The following is a 13,327-nucleotide window of genomic DNA, read 5'->3' as shown; positions in this document are numbered from 1 at the left end:
TTGTCAGAGACCAGTCTGTTTCGCTTTAAAATGTTTGTTTTCCAGATAAAGAGTAAATGCCACGCTAGTTTGTTGACACATTTTGAGGTGTGGGTGGGGTAAAAAATATTTGATCTATCTGTAAATTGTTGTGTGAATTCTCCAGGAAGCTCATTTTACGTACTACAACGGTTAACAGTTCAAAATACATTTGAACGATGATATAAAATTTTATTTATGTTCGAACAGTTGTTTTTGTCTGTAATTTGTTTAGTATGAAAGCAAATGTTCGAACATTCAGCTTCAAAAATCAGTAAAATGTTTGATAAACGGGATAACCGGTAATAAAAGGTAAGTTGTTAATTTCCAATTATATATTTATTTGAATTTATAAAACATTTCTTTATTTTTTGTATTTAATTGACTGCATGACATGAACACCAATGGAAATTTTCAGTTGTTGAACCATTATTCATTAACTTAATAAGTTGATGGAGTACATCGATGTCTGTAAATGTATCATGACCTTTTGTTAAATTATTAAATGATATTTAAATCTGCTAACCCCACCACTGTACACGTTAAACGGCTTTTTATTATTTCCTCGTATTACAAGGTCTCAAAATTACTTGCACATTATTTTTTTATCGCAATAAATGGGTATTTATAAATTTTGGCATTTGTTACTGCTACAACTACTACTACTACTACTACTACTACTACTACTATTACTACTACTACTACTACTACTACTACTACTACTACTACTACTACTACTTCTACTACTACTACTACTACTACTACTACTACTACTACTACTACTACTACTACTACTACTACTACTACTACTACTACTACTACTACTACTACTACTACTACTACTACTACTACTACTACTACTACTACTACTACTACTACTACTACTACTACTACTACTACTACTACTACTACGACTACTACTAATTTAGTATAATAAAGTAGTAATTATTTGCAGAACTATGACTTAAAATAATATTTTTCTAAGCAGCATTACTAATCCTTATTATAGAGTGCTTATCCTGCTATTTGACATTTAGATAAAACATTCCTGTAAGAAGTTATTTACCCTGCCACTTTACACGGGCCGGGAATTTCCAGCACAGCGAAAAACGCTACCCGAAATCAATAGAGCAACACTTTCTTTTCAAATATAACCTGCCAAATCGGTGGTTTAAGGCAACATCACAGACAACGCATTGATTGCATAAAAATATGCATGAAACTTATCTTTAAAAAATAGTTTTAGGTTTGTGGTAAGAATTTTAATATGCATTATATAGTTCTTGCAAAAATAATTAAAAAACGACATTGGAACTAAAAACAATTATAGTTGAAACTGTAGCGCATGCGGCGCATAAATTTCACAAAGATCAGTATGGCAGTTTAGTTCACGTTTTCAACGCTTACAATTCTTGTTCAATTAGTTTAACTCAATTTAACGTTAACAAATAGTTCAGATTTTCATTCAGGTATAATCAGATGAAAGTACTTATTAAGTTCAATAGTTTTGCATTAACCTAGCTGTTTGAGATATGATTACTTCACTTTATTTTGTTTAAATCAAATGCAATTTAACGGACATTTAAGGAAATGAATGTATTAGAAGTATATATCTTTATTTGAGTCTCGTCCATATGCATACTAAATGTTGCATGCAATACATAAAACAAGTATATGGCCATTCTATACAGAATTACAAGAGACTATTTGACACATACACAGAACATATGATTACACAATAAAATATGGAAAGTAAGTGTAAATCTAGAAATAGTAGTTTTTCCAATCTAAAACAGTCTTTTTACAATGAAATGTGTACGGAAAATAACTAACAAATTGTAATTTATCGAAGTCCAATGGAGTCACAGAGTGCATTTAACCTAGATGCAATGCCCTGGCTACTGTTGTTTGTGTCATAAACCAATGTCTAAATAACTGATGTTAAATCCTCAAAATATAAAATATATTTACCAAAGATCCAAATTACGTGGACATCCCTGTAAAATCCAACGTTTCGCTTTATAGAAAAATGTCTTTCTCATTCAAGAGTAACGATCGCATAGCAAGAGACTTACATTTAGTTCGTTCTTGATTAACAATGAAGTATTAAACAACCTCCTCGATTGAAACACAAAATCACACTGTTAGTTTAAAACATCCCTCTCAATTGATATATTTAACATGACTGACAATCATAAATATCACATTGAATACTCCCCTGTTTATATTGCTATTGGACCACAATAAATTGCGCTGTCAAAGAGTTAAGTTAATAAAACGTTTTAAGTGATTACTCATCAATCACTTGTTTGTGAATGAGGCCCGGTGGAACAACATTGCAAACTCTTTAAATGAGCAAAATATACTGAAAGGCAAACAATCTTATCTTATTTCCCTTTCAGTTTACTTAGCAATTTCGCTATTACATTTTTTTGCTCTTTAGAAGTGTATTTGTAAACGTGAAAGCCCATTCTATACTTATTAGATTCCATTATGAACTATTTAGAAGTTTGAATAAAGGCTTTGGTATTCAATGTTGACAGAAATTTGATTATTTGATATTTGATTTTTTTTTTTTGCTCTTAAGAAGTGTATTTGTAAACGTGATAGCCCATTCTATAGTTTTTATGATACTATTATGAACTATTGTGAAGTTTGAAGGCTTTGGTATTCAATGTTGACAGATTATTGACTACATTGCCTTGTCAGGGAAGATTGAGATAAAGCATATCATTTGTATAAGCGCATAAAGCAAGTATTAACTCTTGCAGCTTTTGTAAAGCCATTTAAATTAAATATGTTATAAGGCAGGAAATATATATAAATGTAAAATCCTGGTGTAAAAAGGCATGCAGTTGGTAATATGATGGGAAAACCGATTTTGTCACTGCAAACAGTTTTTACCCTTGTCTTTTGTTCTTAAACAGGGTTTAAAAAATTGATATTGGCTAAGGACATTTTGACTATTTGTAGTCATGTAAAGTAGGAGTAAGACTAAATAAATTTCCATTTTCTCCGTAATTATCTATTATTATCATTCCTCACCAAACTGTATTTATCCTTCGTCTTGCTTTCAAATTCAAAACACAAACAAACAAACATCTATGAACAAGATGATTAATAGCACCTCTCCCCTGACTAAACTTTAAACATTGCTTATCAACTTCTCTTAAAAATGCGGGAAATTAATTCCAAAGTTTTATGGAACTGAAACGAAATGAGATGCTGCCTTAGCTAAATGCTTTTATCTTTGCTACGTAATTATTGAATCTAAGATTAAATAAATGCTGCTTTATTCTTACAACATCATATGAACGTGTACGCCCTTGTTTTGGTATTATTTTGTTTGTCTCTAATGCCTGTTTAGCCCTCTTGGTTATAGTGTCAGTAGCTTCGACATCTATATAAGGTTGTACTTATCTGTGAATAAGTCATCATAAATAAAGTGGGGCGCTCTTCCTTGAAGTCTCTCTTGTTTTATTGCGTATACGTTTTACAACAAAACTGCCAATTGAGAGGACAATAATTCAAAATTGCCATGACGAACGAGTAATATATATTTTTACTTAGTTATTATTTGTAAAGCAATAATAACTCATTTAAATTGTTTACGACACAAACATAACACAAACATATAATACTCGAAATATTGCTTGTAAGTGGCAACATGTATTACATTGTAGGATGAATTTGTGAATTCGTGCTCGTTCGGCCATATTAGTAACGTTTTGTTTCTTCTGTATGGGATAGTAACGTATAATGTCTGCTCCTGGATCGCACGTATGTCCGCACTGAAAGAGCTCTCAGAATTTGGCACGAGATATTGACACGAAATTAGTTTGAAATCAAAGTAAACATACATTTAATGTTCATTTATCTCCTTATCCGTCTCCACATAATAAAAAAACGTTTATGTAATTAGTCCCTGCACATGTCTCAGAACCTAAAAATACAAACACAATAGTATTTGCCTTACCTTAAACGTGTTGTGTTGCCAATAAAATCTCGTGACGAATCGAGCCCCGCATTTCATTATATACTGAGCCAAATAACCGTGCTCAATTAACAAACCTGCTATCAGAGAGGCAGCGCTTTAAAAATATGATATGATGAATGATATATATAATAAGAGCTGATAAGCTTATTCACAAAGGCAATTATTTAAACTATCTTTGTGCTTTCCCTGACATAATGTCGCCTTTCAACATATTCATGAATTAGTTGAAATATCAAGTATCAAATATCAAGAATATCAAGTTAATACAAAACAAAATATTGCATCATGCCGCAGTACTGTTTAGCTTGCGACTTTCAATTTAGCGGTGGAACAGTTATTTAAGGAGTTGAACTCACTTATTGGATTTTAAATATATTGCTGGCATTTGCTTTAAATATACGAGGTATATGTTTACGATATCTAACACTTATTCAAATTAAAGGCTAAGCATATGTTTTCTTTCACTATTAGGTTAAAAAGCAAACATAATAAATAAATATAATTCAACAGTAGAAGCAACTCATCATAACAAACACCATCATAAAGTACGCATCACAACTTTAATAGTTTACTGATAACTAACACCTTGTTGTATAGTGTTAGTGTTCGCAGTATTTGCTAAAGTAGCAGCAGCAGCAGTGACAGCAGGATAAGTTGTAGACATTTTGTTGTAGTGACAAAATTAAAACATAGCAGTAAGGATTATGCCCGAGAGGGTGTGGTATTGAGTTGAATATGTGTAAACTTGGTAAACTTTGTTTCTATTTAAATTGATATTGTTTCTCGCGTGCATCTGTTCTCGTGTACGGTACTTTGGCTCAGGATATGCGGGATTCGATTCCTCACTCGATGTTCAATTGGCAATACAACACGGTAAATACTACTACTTTAGGTATTGAGATAATTATTAGTGTAAGGAAGTACCACATAAATGATTTTTTGTACAATGGAGACGGATATGGAAATGAATCAACATTAAATATTAAACTCGTATAAAATTTTGAGAGCTCCTTTTATGCGGATATAATCATTCCGATCCAGGATCAGACATTATACGTTAGCATATCATATCATACAGAAGAACCAATATGCCACTGATGTGGCCGAACGAGCACAAAGTCAAGGATTCAATCTATTCATCTTATAAAGTGATTTTTTTTGCCAATTACAAGCCTATTTTCCTAGTGTTGTCTTGTTGTGTTATACTAGGGAACAATGTTAGTGAATTATTGTGATAACAAAGTAAAAATTGTCGCAGTCCAATGTGTGATTCATTGTCCTTTACGTAATATTGATTTGATTTGACTTTACTTGAAACTAAAACACCTGTTCTGTTCTTGTACTAGGGAACAATGTTAGTGAATTATTGTGATAACAAAGTGAAAATTGTCGCAGTCCAAAGTGGGATTTATTGTCCTTTACGTAATATTGATTTGTTTTGACTTTACTTGAAACTAAAACACCTGTTCTGTTCTTGTCTGTATGATTATTTCATTTGATATTCTATCACACACAAAATGCAATTGACAAATGTACAGTATGGTCAAATATCATGATTGTTTCATCGAATGCCCTTATCAGGATCTGAGCAAATAAACCAAGTCTACCACGGCCTCGCTCCATATCAATGACCACGATTGTCAACCTAGACCTCATTTCCATTTAGGTAACATCCATTGTCTACCTAGGTTTCAGCTCCGTATTAATGACCTCGAGTGTCAACCTAGACCTCATTTCCATTTAGGTAACATCCATTGTCTACCTAGGTTTCCGCTCCGTATCAATGACCACGATTGTCAACCTCGACCTCATTTCCATTTAGGTAACATCCATTGTCTACCTAGGTTTCCGCTCCGTATCAATGACCTCGAGTGTCAACCTCGGCCTCATATCCATTTAGGTTACATCCATTGTCTACCTAGGTTTCCGCTCCGTATCAATGACCTCGAGTGTCAACCTCGGCCTCATTTCCATTTAGGTAACATCCATTGTCTACCTAGATTTCCGCTCCCTATCAATGACCATGATTGTTAACCTCGTCCTCATTTCCATTTAGGTAACATCCATTGTCTACCTAGGTTTCCGCTCCGTATCAATGACCACGATTGTCAACCTCGACCTCATTTCCATTTAGGTAACATCCATTGTCTACCTAGGTTTCCGCTCCGTATTAATGACCTCGAGTGTCAACCTCGACCTCATTTCCATTAAGGTAACATCCATTGTCTACCTAGGTTTCCGCTCCCTATCAATGACCTCGAGTGTCAACCTCGTCCTCATTTCCATTTAGGTAACATCCATTGTCTACCTAGGTTTCCGCTCCGTATCAATGACCACGATTGTCAACCTCGACCTCATTTCCATTTAGGTAACATCCATTGTCTACCTAGGTTTCCGCTCCGTATCAATGACCTCGAGTGTCAACCTCGTCCTCATTTCCATTAAGGTAACATCCATTGTCTACCTAGGTTTCCGCTCCCTATCAATGACCACGACTGTCAACCTCGTCCTCATTTCCATTTAGGTAACATCCATTGTCTACCTAGGTTTCAGCTCCGTACCAATGACCTCGAGTGTCAACCTCGGCCTCTTTTCCATTTAGGCGACACCCATTGTCTACCTAGGTTTCCGCTCCGTTTCAATGACCTCGAGTGTCAACCTCGGCCTCTTTTCCATTTAGGTAACACCCATTGTCTACCTCGGCCCCCTCTCCGTTTCAATGACTTACATAGTCTACGATGACCTCGCTGCATATCAATGACCACGAGTGTCAACCTCGGCTTCTTTTCCATACAGGTGACACCCATTGTCTATCACGGCCTCGCTCTGTATGAATGACCTCGATTGTCAACCTCGGCCTTTTTTCCATTTAGGTGACACCCATTGTCTACCTTGGCCTTGACGCCATTTAAGTGACATTTATAGCCTAATCAATGGTATATAATACCAACAGCTTGATAAAACTACTTAAGTGTTTCAACAACATGTTATTCCTTTTGTTCAATAAAAATAATTTGATAATCTGAACTAATAAACAAGTTGTAATATTGATACGTAGATTGTTTAAATAGTCCATGGACAAGTTTTATGGCTTGATATGAAAACAATACAATTTATCAAACCACAACAATAATGTCATTCAGCTTTAGTGCTTTGTGTTAACTTATAAGCGTTTTTCTTTAGGATATACACGCAATGCAAAGTTATCAGTGAACGCCAATTCAATGAAGCTTACCCAAATACCTTTGAAGGCATATTGTAACAGTCCTTTTAACGATTTATTTAAAAAAATGCGAAATCTATAATATTCGACCCTACTACTACTACTCCGACTACTACCACCACCACCACCACCACCACCACCACCACCACCACCATTAAATTTACTCCTACTACTACTACTATTTTTACTCCTACTCCTACTACTACTACTACTACTACTACTACTTTTACTCCTGCTACTGCTACCACTACCACTGCCACTGCCACTGCCACTACTACTACTACCACTACTACTACCACTACGACTACTACTACTACTACTACTACTACTACTACTACTACTACTACTACTACTACTACTACTACTACTACTACTACTACTACTACTACTACTACTACTACTACTACTACTACTACTACTACTACTACTACTACTACTACTACTACTACTACTACTACTACTACTACTACTACCACTACTACTACTACTACTACTACTACTACTACTACTACTACTGTGGAATTCCATCTTTTTAATTGCGCACACTGACTGCTATTAAGTGTTAACTTGCCTTCCGTGTTAGGGGGGGATTCAATTAATGTGTTTGTGAAGCCGGCAACTAATGTTATAATCTTATCTTCATTGTTGCTTTCTTGAATATACTTCTTGTGTTACATTTTTGTGTTTGCTGCTTTAAATTAAATTCATGTTTAATTGCCCCTATAACTGTTTTTTTTTAACCAGGAAACAGACTCGAAAGTGATTCTTTTTCTATCAGCTATTTATGTTTAATTCTTAATTTTACTAATTTTGATACATTACATATATTATTCCCAAACAATTGACTTGATCATGTCTAATGTTTACACTGAAGTAAGTCATGAACGTGAGAGTGCATGCATGTCCTAAATATGGGCTTAATATTGGCTTGGTATATCTGTTACAAAGACATGCTAGTTTTTAGCAGGCAAAACATATTGCCACCAAATATACAACTCATTTACACCCATAACGTTTAAAAACGCTTAACAAATAGCCAGCAAGAAAACTAGAGTTCATTGCGGATGTTTATTTAGTACACCTGTGATGCTTTTAACTTCAATTTTGCTTTTAGTTGACTAATAAATTTATTATTGATCATTCCTATTTGAAATCAAGGCTTACATTTGCACCTGACGGTTTAAGATTAGTTAACCCTAGTGCTGGAAATTTCCCTTCATGTTGCCACCAGACCAACAGGCCAAACGCTTCGATTGTGCCAAAAACCTTATGGAAACAAAAACGAATCATATTAAAATTTCTGATTTGCTCACTGGCCATTTATAACTTGGGAACCTCAGCGACGCATATATAATAAACACAGGGGTGAGAAATGTCTAGTGATATAGGCGTCCGCCTCACGCCCAAAAGGTTGTGGGTTAAATCCCCACCAGGGATACGTTCTCAATGCCTCTCAATTTGGACAGCAGTACTGTTTTTATGCAGCAAAACGGACTCGAGAGTTATTCTAAAGGAACAAAAATGTATTAACGATTTCCTCATTGTCACTGTTATAAAATTATAATTTATATTATATAAAACATATAAACCACTGTGTTTTAAGGCGTTCGTTCACCTGGTTGCGTCTACATCAAAACGTATCGTTCAATACATGTTTGTAAGTTTGACACAGAAAAATCCTGGTCGCATCTGCCAGCTGTTTGTCTGTATAGGTAATTACCTATTATAAATTGTGTTTGACTATATAAGATTGTCGATCAGTCGGACTGTTTCATCGCAACGCCTGTGAATCGGTCTGAGACTGTCAATAAGTTAGCCCGCCATAGTGAGGCTGCTCATTGACAACTAGACGCACCCGGTGACTTCTCTTCATATTCAGTGTATATCCACAGTCTTTGAAATATGGCAATTTCAGAATCGATCGGGCGTAACACTGCCAGTTTAGAATTTTCGGAAGAAAAATTTCGTTAAATTTAAATCAAATTCTGCTTGATGTATATATTCAGATAGCAGCTAGCATGCTATCAGAGAGGGATTTCTATTTCAAGCAAACATCATGCAGTCATTCTATAACTATGGTAGGAACCAGTTGTTTTAGGTATATGTGGGACTGTACCTCTGTTGTGTCGTATGTGTGCACACGCATTCGTGACGCTTTGTTGGCACCGGTATTTTTTCATTTGCTTTGTACATATATGTTGGTGTTTATGTTCTTTGGCACATCATTTTATGCAGCATTTTGTGTATTTGTGTGTGTGTTTATTTAACTTGCTTTAACTAAGTTCATAAGCTTTGCTCATAGATTCACAGCAATACACCAGTAAATGTACATACACATACGTAGGTATGTCTGATACGTTGATGCCATGAATCAGACAGGAGAATTGTAATCTTCGGGCTCCCAGGAACATAAGTTTAAGAAATGGAACGGAGCGCTTGGTTGGGTGTTTTTGCAAAAAAATAGTTTTGTTTTAAGATTATGCTATCATTTCGTTTGAAAATGACAGCACGTTCATATTTTTGTGTATTTGCATTTGGAAATGTTTGAGACTAATCTCAAAATTTATAATGAAATCATTTTTTCTTACAACCATTATGTTTTAGCTAGAAAATAATGCATTTTACAAAACAATAAATTCCTGAGAAACTTGATAAAAATTTTATTCGTTTGGTCTTCAACAATAAAACCATTTATCAATTTCTTTTTCAATACAATATTTTGCTTAGAATAAGATGAAAGATTGTGTATGTGGTAAAACTCTTTTTTTAATAAAAACAGCAAAGTACGACACCAAAAAAAGAGGTCATTGCAGTTATTGATGTAAACATTGCCATGAATGACAGCGCGTTGTATACTGTTATGCTGATTTACACCTCCATTGTGACTTGTTTGAAAGCAGACATTTGTAAATTGAATGCACCGCACCTGATACTGGGTTTAACTGTAAATATTATGTCAAACGTGCCAATTGTTATGTCGGCCTAAGCTCTGTGAATTATTTCAATCGGGGTGTTATTCAAGATAAACGGCCGATAGTAACGTGGCAACTTGAATATATTAAGGAGTTCACGACATTTTCAACTAAAATCGTTTCTAGATCAATAACTTCGTTTCAAATAAGTTGAAAGGTTACACGGAATAGTCTGTTAATTAATGATGCCTCAATTATAGAATAACATAGAACCATAACTAATGAGAAGAAATAACTGCATGAAGATCCTTTTACGGTGCAATTATTTTAGCACAGTACGAAGGGTTACTATATCTGATCAAATAGCTACCAGAAAGACTCAGTCAATGGCTAATTGTTTCTTTAAGGCTAGACTACACTGTCTACAATATTTCTTTTGTTCGAAATACCTTGCACGATGTTAGGATTTAAGTTCTTTGATTGAATATCTTCTCAATTATTTAACTCATTCATACCACTGACAGTCACATATTCATATCGGATGGGTTATTTTAAATTCACAATATATTAATAATATATTTGGCATTTAAATTTAACGTACCTGGATACATTTCCGCGTAAGTCGGATTAGAGTATCATTTTACATTTGTTTAAAAATATTTTATTATTTTAATAGAACATATCATTTTTGTTTTCAAATATTACTTGCCAAATCAGATAGCACCACAGACAGCGTATTGATAGCATAAACACATAAGCACAATAATTTAATTCTTAACGATCATACTGATTGTAAAATTGAAAAATTTTGCTTTGTGGTAAATAATATGGTAAACATCTTAGATATATGATAGCTCTAAAACGATTTTAAACTGCATTAGAACTCAAAAAAAATCAAAAAAAAATAAACCGTATCAGTGCGCCGCATCAGATTTGCAAATGTCGTTTGATCTTGAACAACGCTTATTATCTCAGTTCAATAATTACACGCTGATAACGACATATTTATTTCGGAGGATTGTGGTAAATCAAACAAGGTATGTACACAAATATTTCAACCTTTTAGCCCGTTATGACAAGTTGACAGCTTTCTTTATCAGATGTCAATACTTATGTAATCACTCCTAGCTGTTGGAGAGATATCTGCCGAAAACGTTGCTTTACATACTCAGTAAGGCGATAGTTTAATTTGTGGTTTAAGAGAAGTTTTAAACCCTCTCTGTATGGGTACGTGTGCGAGTGATAGTGCACGGAATGACCCAGCTAGGATTACATTGTATTAGTTTTAAACGCCTTGTAAGATAGAACGAGGACAGTTATTTAAGTATCAGCGAGCCTACTAGTACAAGTTTACAGAATACTTTTTAACTTTTACGTCTGTGTATTGCTACACACATAGGTACAAAATTTGTTTCTCTTCCCTCTATCGGCTTTCAATATAAGTCGTCATTTGCGTTTCGATTTAGTACACTGTACTAGGGTATGCAGACGACGAAAAACAAAGCTTCACAAAAAATGAATTCAAAACGACCTAATATTTAAGGTTTTTATAAGAAGATATTTAATTATATTTAAGATAATATTATAATCAATAAACAGCGATAATGATGAATAGTTTGTATCAGCTATTGAATTACGCGAAAATTACTTTAACCTGCATAAATATTGTGGGTACTGACTCGACTTTTGACCATCTTTGGCACTTTTTATGGTTGATTGGGTTGGCCGTTTGTATTCTGTAGTTCACTTGTATAAAATAACTCTTCTCTCATTTTTCTGCATGTCATAAAGTGTTTACATATGCAACGCCCTTTTCTGGTAACTATTCAATGGAAATACGGTTAAACGTATGCTTAATAAAAATAATACAACTAACATTGTGAAACGTTTAAAGATTGTATTCTGTTCAAAGAATGTAATAGGTGAAAATCTCAATACTCTACTGAAATGGGCAAATCATCAACCGATTTGACAATTGCATTTAAACCTTGTGCTACCACTAGTTAACTCCTTTAATAATAACCGCTATTCATCCCTACACGTTATGCATTGAAACTTTACGTCAGCATTCAGGCTAGTGCATTATCATTTATACTGACTATTTGGTTCATACTACTATGCAGTTTATTTCATAAATATGATTTTGTTTTATGTTTGTATGACAGTTACTTATGTATGTAGTTTTTGTCTATTTTGTTAATGTCCTCTATTGATGAAGGAGTTCTGTTTTTCTTTTTTTTAGTGGCTCCTTGTAAAAGTCACTTTCTTTGAGGTTGAGGAAGAGGCGGAGGTTCTGCCTGAGGAGAAGGTGAAGGAAGATGATGTCATCATGCAACTGTATATGTGCACCTCCTTTTTAAAATATTGTATCCTTACGTTGTTGTCACCGATCACCGCTGAACTAACAAAGATGAACATTGAGCTAACAATCATCACCAGTGAACAAACAATGATCACCATTGAACTAACAATGATCACCACTGAACTAACAATGATCGACATTGAACTAACAATGATCACCATTGAACTAACATTAAAACAATGATCACCACTAAACTAACAATGATCAACATTGAACTATCAATGATCAACATTGAACTAAAAATAATCACCGTTGAACAAAACATAATCGCCATTGGACCAACAATGATCACCACTGAACTAACAATGATCACCACTGAACTAACAATGATCACATTTGAAATAACAATGATCAGCATTGAACTTTCAATGATCAACAGCGATCTATTAATGGTCAACATTTAACTAGAAGTGACCACCATTTAACAAATAGCAATTACCATTGGACAGATAACCATTATATTAACAATTATCGCCGGTGACCTTACAATGATCAACATTGAACTAACAATGATCACAAGTGACCTTACAATGATCACCAATATAAACACAAAAGTCAACATTAAACTAACACTGGTCAACATTAAACTAACAATTATCACATTGAACTAAAAATAGTCACATAAAGTTAACAATGATCACCATTGACTAAAAGAAAGATAACGATTGAACTAACGATAGTCATCATCAAGTTAAAAATGATCACCATTATCCAAAGGAATGATCACCACTGAACTAACAATGATCAACATTGCACTTACAATGATCAACAGTGATCTAATAATGATCAACATTGAAATAGAAATGACCATCATT

Source organism: Mya arenaria, chromosome 16 (assembly GCF_026914265.1).
Source record: "Mya arenaria isolate MELC-2E11 chromosome 16, ASM2691426v1".
NCBI lineage: Eukaryota > Metazoa > Mollusca > Bivalvia > Myida > Myidae > Mya > Mya arenaria.
This window is presented reverse-complemented; position numbering follows the sequence as displayed.